Below are 9,919 nucleotides of genomic sequence, written 5' to 3'. Positions count from 1 at the left end.
GCTGCCCACACACCTTGCCCCATGCATCTCCTCCATCTGCCTGTTCCTGAGTTGTATCCTTTTAAAATCAACCAGTAATCTAATAAGTACGGTTGATCCTTGAACAAGGTGGGTGTTGGGGGTGCTGAACCCCTGCACGGCCGAAAATTCACATATAACTTTTGACTCCCCAAAAACCAGAACTACTAATAGCCAGGAACTGATCAGAAGCCTTACTGATAACACATATAATTGACTAATACATATTTTGTACACTATATGTATTACATACTGTATTCTTCTAATAAAGTCAGCTAGAGAAAAGAAAATGTTATTAAAATCATAAGGAAGAGAAAATACATTTATAGTACTGTACTGTATGTATTGAAAAAAATTCACATACAAGTGGATCCTTGCATTTCAAACCTGTGTTGTCCAAGGGTCAACTGTAAACTGTTTTCCTGAGTTCTGTGAGCTGCTCGAGCAAATTATCAAATGGAGGAGGGGGTCATGAGAACAATGGTTGTAATTGCTGTCTGAGGTGGTAGAAGGCAGTCTTGTAGGATTCAGTCCTTCACCTGCGGGATCTGACACTAAATCCAGATGGATAGTGTCAATATTGAGTTCAGTTGTAAGACATCCAATCTGTATCCCTTGAAAATTAAAGAATTGCTTGGCGAGGGGAAAACCTTCCCTACATTTGTGGTACAAAAGTATTCAGTGGATAGTTAGTAGACAGAAAACACAGTGAGTTGTTTCCTCAACAGAAGGGCTCCAAGCCATCTGCTACGATAACATTTATATTTTGCAATAGTTAACAGTAGCAAACATCTATTAAACATTGACTACTTACCAAGCACAGTTCTATTATTTAATGCTCACAATAACCCTGTTATATTGTTAAAAATAATAATTTTTACATTATTACCATTATCTGTCATTATACTGATCAGTAAAAACTAAGGAGAAAACTTAGGTAACTTGTTCAAGGTCACATGTCTGGCGTGTGGTGGCCTTGGGATCTGAATGCACATACCCATTGAAACATGTATGTGAATGGCTTTCCTAAGGGTGATAATGGATTTGTCCTGACTCATCTGTATTTTTCTGGCACAAAAGATAAGCATTATAAATAAGTCTGTTAGGATTATGTTTTACAGTTTAATGCATAAGGTATCTTCCACAAAAGAGTCACAGAATACTGTAGGAGATAAAAGAGAAAACAGTTTTCTTCATGGCAGTGACCTAGGATGTAGGGGGTAGAATTTGCAGAGACCATTGGGCTCACTGTGGCATCGTAGGAAAAGTAGACTTTGGTGTCCGACTGAGTGCTGTCTGTTTTCCACTTCTGTAACTTTCTTGCAGTATTTCCTGTGGATATTCAAGCCAGGAGCCCTTGCATGTAAAGTGGCTACAATAATATCTGTTTCACAGAGCTGTTGTGAGGAGGAAGTGAGATAACGTGTGCAGAATGCCTGGCTTGGTGATTGGCACATACACAAGAAATACTCAGCCAATGGTAACTGTTATTGTTACTATTGCTGCTGCTGTTATGCAGGGAAGGACAGAGGTTTGATACGCATATTTGTGGAAGTGCAATCTATGTGGAGCTCTGGGACTGCAGGAACACGGAGGCGGGAGAACGATGGAAGCTCCTGGGGCAATGCTGGAGGGTCAGTCCGGTCCGGAGAGAAACCAGATGGTGAAAATGATCTGGGAGTGGACTGTGGCAGCTGCTGAGGAGAACCTGAAGTAGAAGACAATACTGGATGGAAGGCTTCATCTCTACTTCAGGTTGGATCAGGGCGTCCTCTTGCCCTGCCCTCTTCTGAGCGGGGCCAGTGGCTGAGCAGAACACAATCTGAGATCTCTCTCGATGCACAGACCCATAACTCACCTTCATAAGCACGGTGACCTGGCCAAGGGTCCCAGACCTGGCTGACTGTTCTTTGGAGCCTGTTGAAACAGCGATTCCTGGTCTTCTCTCACACAGAGATTCAGGAGGTCAGAGCTGGGCTGATTCTGGAACGGCACATGCCCAGACTGGCATCCGGGAATGGGTTGACAGTAGCTTGGTAAGTCACATTGGCCACAGCCCGCGATGTGAGGGCAGAGGGATCATTCCTGGCTGCTGTATAGCCTTCGTTCCTGAACGTGAGCTCAGGAATGGTTTGGAACTAGACAAAAACAAAACAAAACAAGGTGAGGAGAAGCCTAAAACAAAACATAGGCGTTTCCCAAGGAATGTAACCCTCTGCAAAGACTTCAAGTTGGAAGTTGTGTGGGTAAGTATAGGGGAATCAGAGCACTTTGGTTTTGATTCTAGAGAGATCATTGATAGAAAATGGAAAGCCCCTCCCCCCCCCCGCCCATTTATTAATGAATCCACTCATTTATCTGAGCAGCTGGCACATGAAGTATTTGTGGGAATTGCTGGAGATTCAGAAACAGACATTGTCTCTGCTAGGGACTCAGAAACAAGCATTGACTTCACTGGGGACTCAGAAACGGACACTGTTGGAGCATCTGGGTGGCTCAGTTGGTTAAGTGTCCAATTCTAGATTTCAGCTCAGGTTGCTTGATCCCAGGGCTGCGAGATCAAGCCCCGCATCAGGCAATGTGCTGAGTATGGAGCTTGCTTGAGATTCTCTCCTTCCCTCTCCCTCTTCCCCTCCTCTGCTTGTGCTCTCTCTAAATAAATAAATAATAATAATAAAAATTTAATTAAAAAAAAAGAAACAAACATTGTCTCTGCTGGGGACTCAGAAACCGACATCATCGCTGATAAGGACTCAGAAACAAGGGGTTCCAGGGTAAGGGAGGAATAGTCAGACGCCATCCAAGGTGGACCACGCTTTCCTGGTTGTGTGAACCAGTTTGGTGGGGAAACAGTAATTTCCATCCTGAGGGAGGCCTCACACTAGAAAAGACATTTGAGCTGGAGCCTAATGGCTCAGGGGTAGTTTGCCAAGCAGGGAAAGAGAATATCTTAATCAGGAGTCACTGGGCTGCAAGAAACTCAAACTGGCTGAAGCAAAAAGAGGAGTGTGTTAGAAGAACACATCTCCTTGGGGAGATAAATACCACAGGCCTCATGAAGGGCTGTGGCCATAGTCTGGAAAGTCAAGAATTCAAATTACTGCCTTGTTTCCTTTCAGCCCTGTGTACTTTCATCTGTCTCTGTGTGCTTAATTTAGTCTTCTCTCTCTCTAGATGAGCTTTGTATGCGTCATGAAAAATGGCCACCTTGACACCTTTGTGCGTGGCCCTCTTGTTCTGCCTCCCAGGACTGGCTAAGCACACAGAGCAGCAAGCAATCGCTTGTCTTGTAAGTAAACTCGGGTCCAGTTAAAGTCAGAGTGTGTGTGTGTGTGTGTGTGTGCGCATGTGTGTTGGAGGGGAGGGACCACTGATAGAGACAAGGAACCACAAGTGTTCACAGACTGAAGAAATGGCTGAGTCAACTGGGCAGAAGACATGGGTATGCAGGGGGGAATGGGTGGCCAGCAGAGTGGAGGAGGGAGAGGAAGACTGGGATCATGAAGTAGGGGGTCAGGGAGTCAAAGGCACTGAGGAGGGAGGGAGGCTGTGGATGGAACCTAAAATTTTCTGGTCTTGGGTGTGGTGGGATTGGTAGTGAACTTCCCCATCTCATCATGCTTATTCTGCTGTTGCAATTTCCCCCAGAAGAGGGTTTTTTTTTTTTTCATTTGGCAGAAAAATATTTGCTGATTTTTTCCCCTATGTCACTTTTTTAAAGTTTCGGTATTTAAGTAATCGCCACACCCAATGTGGGGCTCGAACTCACGACCCTGAGATCAAGAGCCACACGCTCTTCCCAGTGAGCCAGCCAGGTGCCCCCTCTGTATCACTTTTAAGTGTGAGATCATTCAGTCAGATTCCTGTCCCTATGATCCTGCCTGCCATTTCTCTTCTAGATGTGACCCACGTCTAAGCAACCACAGGAAGCAGCCTGAGTAGGAACGAGGAGCTCCTAGAACAAGCATGGAGGGGACCAAGTCGGGGCTGTTCCATACCTTCTGCACATTGTGCAAGTGTTGGTTTTCAGGGGAGGGGGCGTGCCGGGGAGGGGGTGTGTGAAGGAAGCATAGTCTATGAAACATAAAGAAATAGTCTGGAAAACATGGAGTGATGCGTGGAGATCCTTTTGAACCATCTTGTCACCTATGGGTCATATACAAAGTGTCCTGTCCCAGAAGCAGAAGGTCCCAGAACATTCACTCAGTGACACAGAAGGAGAGGATGAGTATCTCAAGGAGAAAGAAGTTTGGGGCTGGAATGCTGGTCTTTGGTGCTCTGCTCATTACTACTTTCCCCAGGCCACTTGGGTTACCCCATTGCCCTAGCCTGCTTCCTTCTGCAGGGACATCTGTCCGTTTCTTGGCTTGTGACCTGCATACGCTACGACACTCTCACACTGTTCAAATATTAGATAGTGTAGAGGATTTATAAAGTCATCAGCCCTTGTCCAACTTTTTCTCCCTCCTACATTATCCCCCGGCCTTATTGGGATGTTCAGTCAGAACAGTGCTCTGGTCAACAAACACGTAGTGATATATATTTTAAGTTTTCTTTCAGTCAAGTTAACACCAAGACTGACAACTAGTGAAAATTCCATTGGGAAAGCGCAAATTAACTTTGTTTGGAGTCCGCTAGAGGCAGCTGTAACTTAAAGAATATTTCCCTCTTCGTGGAAGTGAAAAGACCTTTTTTTCCTTCACTAGAAGACTTGGGATACCTCTCCACTCCCTTGAACTATGACTCCTAACCTCCTGGGGGCCTTGTTAAACACTTACTGTACATCCTTGCCTGGGTCGCACACTCCTGGAAAGTGTGTAAGATGGAAGGAAACAATACTGTGCAAAGTGTTTCTCCAGGAAAACGTGTGTTGGTGGGAGCTAGGGGGAGTTCGGCTTCCAGATGAAGCCCGCTTGCTGGCCTGCTTTCTAGGTATCACTGTAGGTACGGCTTGGTAACTTTAGAAACTACGTCCTGAAGATTCTGTCAAAATCCTGGGACAAATGGAAGAGACACAGCTCTGAAAATGAGTGTCCCTTTTTAAACAAGAAAATCCCATGTTTTTGTGGAGGAAATCCTGTGCACAGTGTCAGCGGACAAATGTGTTTCCAAAAAAAGGATATTTAAGGCAGCATTTGTAAGACCGTCGAGAACCCCTCTGGCCCCGTGAATGCTTTCTCCAAACAAGATAAACCAAGTTCAAGCATCCATTGGCCTTAAAAAGGCTTTAGCTGCATCCGTATGAACTGCCTCCACAGTCTACGAAATCATTATCATAAAAGGTCAAAGATCCTCGCATACTTGACAGGAGGAACAATACGTTTTCCTGTAAGAGCTTTCAGTTCAAAACTTAACCAAACGCAGCATGTGGAGTGCCAGATCCCCATTCACACAAACGGACCGGAGACAGGTATCTGGGGGCGCATCAGAAAAATTTCAATATGGATTGGGTATTTGATAATTACAGAATTATTATTACTTTTGTGAAGCAATAATAGGATTCTGGTTATGTAATTAAATGTCACTTTTTCTTTTAATGTTTTATTTATTTTTGAGAGAGTGCAAGCGGGGTAGGGGCAGAGAGAGAGAGACACAGAATCCGAAGCAGGCTCCAGGCTCCGAGCTGTCAGCACAGAGCCCGACGCGGGGCTTGAACTCATAAACCATGATATCATGACCTGAACCAAAGTCAGACGCTCAACCAACTGAGCCACCCAGGTGCCCCTCAAATGTCATTTTTAAAAAATGTTTATTTATTTATTTTGAGAGGAAGAGACAAAGGGAGGGCAGAGGAAGAGAGAGAATCCCAAACTGGCTCTGTGCTGACAGTGCGGGGCTCGATCTCATGACCCTGGGATCACGACCTGAGCTGAAGTTAAGAGTCGGAGGCTTAACCAACTGAGCCGCTCAGGCACCCTGAAATGTCACTTTTAAGACGATGTACACTGAAGGGGCGCCTGGGTGGCTCAGTTGGTTGTGTCCAACTTCAGCTCAGGTCATAATCTCACAGTTGGTGGGTTTGAGCCCCACATCAGGCTCACTACTGTCAGCACTGAGCCGACTTCAGAGCCTCAGTCTTCCTCTCTCTCTGCCCCTCCCCCACTCACATTCTCCCTCTCTCTCTCTCTCTCTCAGGTAAAATAAATAAACATCAAAAAAAGTAGATGTAGGGGCGCCTGGGTGGCTCAGCTGGTTAAGCGTCCGACTTCGGCTCAGGTCATGATCGTGCGGTTCGTGAGTTTGAGCCCCGCGTCAGCCTCTTGCGGTTCTGTGCTGACAGCTCAGAGCCCGGAGCCTGCTTCAGATTCTGTGTCTCCCTCTCTCTCTGCCCCTCCCCTGCTCATGCTCTGTCTCTCTCTGTCTCAAAAATAAATAAAACATTTAAAAAAATTTTTTTAAAAAGTAGAAGTATCATGATGTCTGGGACTTGTTTTAAACACTTTATCAAATATGTATAACAGATGGTACAAATGTGGCTAAATGTCAATTATTAAACAGGTGGCATTACGTTGGGGGTTATTATAATATTCTCTTGATTTGGAATGTTTGAAAATAAAATAGATACAAATAAAAACTTTAAAGAGAGGCTCTAATACTATAAATAGTTGATTTCTCACAAAAGAGGTGGAAGGAAGCGTTTTGTAAATGGAAATGATAATGAACCTGAAATAGGTCATTTGTCATCGTGCAAAGCAAATTTAGTTTTTTAATGAACTTTGTCAATAATTCATGATCAGACACAATGATGGTATTGAACACAGGAGCCTGACCAGAATAAAGAGATCAGAAGGTTAAAATAATATAAAATATGCTTTATTTACATTAATCCCAAAATGCACTTTTAGGTGGAAAAAAAGAAAAGTCAGAGGGGTTTTCTTTAGTATAGCTTTGATAATTTCTAACAAAAATTGTTCTTGTCCATGTAAATTAACTATAGTGTTAATATTTTTAGTGTTGATTGATTTTTTTAAAACATGTGAGTTAAATTTACAGGTTTGTTTACATTAGTGGAAAAGTAAAACCAAATTTCCTGAGCCCCACCAGTGAGAAACAAGGTTATTCCATTTGTGTCTGACGTGGTAACAGGAGGATCTCATATGACACTGTGTGTTACCGCGTGGACCACATTGATTCGTTTGCATCTGACATGGTAACACTAGGATCTCATGCAGCACTGTGTATTACCGCGTCGATTCCCATTGCCCCTGAGGTTGCTACTGGTGGAGAATGCTTCCCCATGACCAGACTTACCTCAGCAGGACTTCACATACTTAACAGTAGTGGGATTTCAGCTTACATCGCAGCCTTATTCTGCCCGCTGCGGGGTGCAGGCACATCTAGACTGTTTTCTGAAGCCTACGAGGACCGACCTGAAGGCCGTGGATTTGAAGAGCATCCTAGGACAGAGCTCACTCTAAGGAGAGAAGAAATGAGGCATAGAGCCTTAGTCACTGAATGATGGGGAGCGTTCTGAATAAAATAGAGGGGACTGTGCTGTAAGTCTGTATCAGTCAGAATACAAAGATAAAACAGAGGGTCCCCTTAAATTAAGATAAGTTGAGGAGAGTTTGGGGACCTTGAACAGGGTGAGGGGGACCTAGGGATAGTATAGTAACCTGGGTTAGAACCAGTGGAACCAATCAGAATGGCTAAAATGAACAACTCAGACAACAACAGATGTTGGTGAGGATGCGGAGAAAGAGGAACTCTTTTGTACTCCTGGTGGGAATGCAAGCTGGTGCAGCCACTCTGGAAAACAGTATGGAGGTTCCTCAGAAAATTAAAAATAGAACTACCCTACAACCCAGCAATTGCACTACTAGGCATTTACCCAAGGGATACAGGTGAGCTGTTTAAAGGGGCAGATGCACCCCAATGTTTATAGCAGCCCTATAGACAATAGCCAAAGTATGGAAAGAGCCCAAATGTCCATCAACAGGTGAATGGATAAAGAAGATGTGGTATATATCTGCAATGGAGTATTACTCGGCAATCAAGAATGAAATCTTGCCATTTGCTACAACGTGGGTGGAACTTGAGGGTATTATGTCTTTCAGAGAAAGACAAATGTATGACTTCACGCATATGTGGAATTTAGGATACAAAACAGATGAACATAAGGGAAGAGAAGCAAAAATAATATAAAAACAGGGAGGGGGACAAAACATAAGAGACTCTTAAATATAGAGAACAAACAGAGGGTTGCTGGAGAGGCTGTGGGTGGGGGATGGGCTAGATGGACAAGGGGCGGTAAGGAGGACACTTGTTGGGATGAGCGCTGGGTGTTATTTGTGGGGGGGTGAATGACTGGACTCTACCCCTGAAATCATTGTCGCACTATACGCTAACTAACTTAGGTGTAAATTAAAAAAAAAAAAACCCAGAACCAGTGGAGATCTCGCTACACAGAAGCATGCAGCCAACGGCGACTCCCCTTCCCCCAGGGAAAGTGACAGGAGAAATACTGCCTCCCTGAGGGACATACACCTCCCACGGGTTGACCCGGCTGGAATGAGAAGGGAAGAGAGCCCAGCTGAGGCAGAGCAGGAGGGGGGCTCCTGGAGGGTGGGTGTGGGGTGCACATACAAGAGGTCTGGCATACGCTTTACTCTTCTGTCCAATATCCGCAGAGCAGCTAGAGCAGTGTTTCTAAAACTTTTCTTCGATTGTGTCATTCCTATATTCAAAACCTCCCAGTAGCGGGGTGCCTGGGTGGCTCCGTCGGTTAAGCGTCCGACTTCGGCTCGGGTCACGATCTCACGGTCCGTGAGTTTGAGCCCCGCATCGGGCTCTGTGCTGACAGCTCGGAGCCCGGAGCCTGTTTCAGGTTCTGTGTCTCCCTCTCTCTCTGACCCTCCCCCGTTCATGCTCTGTCTCTGTCTCAAAAATCAATAAACGTTAAAAAAAAAAAAAAAGAAAACCTCCCAGTAGCTTCCACTCACACCTGGAATTCGTCTAACCTCCTTGGCGGAGCCCATGGCACCATCATGTCTGGATGCTGCCTGCCTCCAGCCTTGCCTCCGAGCCCTCAGCTCAGCCACACTGGCCTTCCAGCTGTCCCAGGACACACCAGGCTTTCTGGATGCAGAGTTTTATCCTAGCCTCCTTCTGGAAGATTCTTTGAATCGTCATGTGACAGCTCAAAGGCCTTCCCTGACCACCCTACCTTCTTCCAGGTACCTTCTCTCCTCTTGCCCTGGGTTCAGCAGTCCCCTTACTCCTGGGCACCTGAGACCCCAACCTGAGTGCCAGATGTTAAAGGATTGCCCTGCTCCAGCCATGCCCGTCCCATAGGGCAAGGGGTCCACAAGGCCAAGGCGATGTACTTACCAAGAGCTCACACCTTTGAATTAGGTTTCAATCTGGGAAGCAGAATCACTAGGGGACGTATGTGCCTACACACACACACACACACACACACAGACACGCACACAGACATGCACACACACGTACATATACAGAGGTGGGGAGCAGTGGAGGGAGGGAGATTCTTCATGGGGATTTGCCTCTGCACAGTTGTGGGAGTGACTAAGCGCCTCTGTCTGGTGTCACAGCTGGGAGTCCACAGGACTCTCAGTCAATAAGGGAGGATGGATGTAAAGGGGGACGATCAAGAGGCAGCCAGAATCCACAGCATGAGCTGGAACCCCTGAGGACACACGGAAACCTGTGTTGGCTCTGACCTCTGGGTACGGGTGTCCTGCAGGAGCCAGGGTCCCTTGTCACAGAGCTAAAACACACTCACCTGAACTAAAGTTCAGAGAGTCTGAAGGAGGAGCAGCGGGGGCAGGGATCGGGGGAGCTCTCAGGATGCTGCCTCATGGGCGTGAGGTGAACTAGAAGATTAGCAACTGTGGGAGGTACTTAACAACGCGGCTGCTGTTTCCTTCCCTGCACTAAA

At 45.8% G+C, this 9,919-nt stretch overlaps 1 long non-coding RNA gene across 1 annotated transcript; it reads left to right on the top strand.

Annotated features, from left to right (window-relative positions):
• Positions 1–1,434: 1,434 nt before the first annotated feature.
• LOC132666695 (uncharacterized) lies at positions 1,435–4,545 on the top strand. The gene is made up of 3 exons (XR_009604792.3): positions 1,435–2,054; positions 3,193–3,307; positions 3,918–4,545. It is a non-coding gene; the product is annotated as an uncharacterized LOC132666695 (long non-coding RNA).
• Positions 4,546–9,919: the final 5,374 nt, after the last annotated feature.

The sequence above is a fragment of the Panthera onca genome, chromosome B2, assembly GCF_046562875.1.
Source record: "Panthera onca isolate mPanOnc1 chromosome B2, mPanOnc1 haplotype 2, whole genome shotgun sequence".
Lineage (NCBI taxonomy): Eukaryota > Metazoa > Chordata > Mammalia > Carnivora > Felidae > Panthera > Panthera onca.
This window is presented reverse-complemented; position numbering and strand designations above follow the sequence as displayed.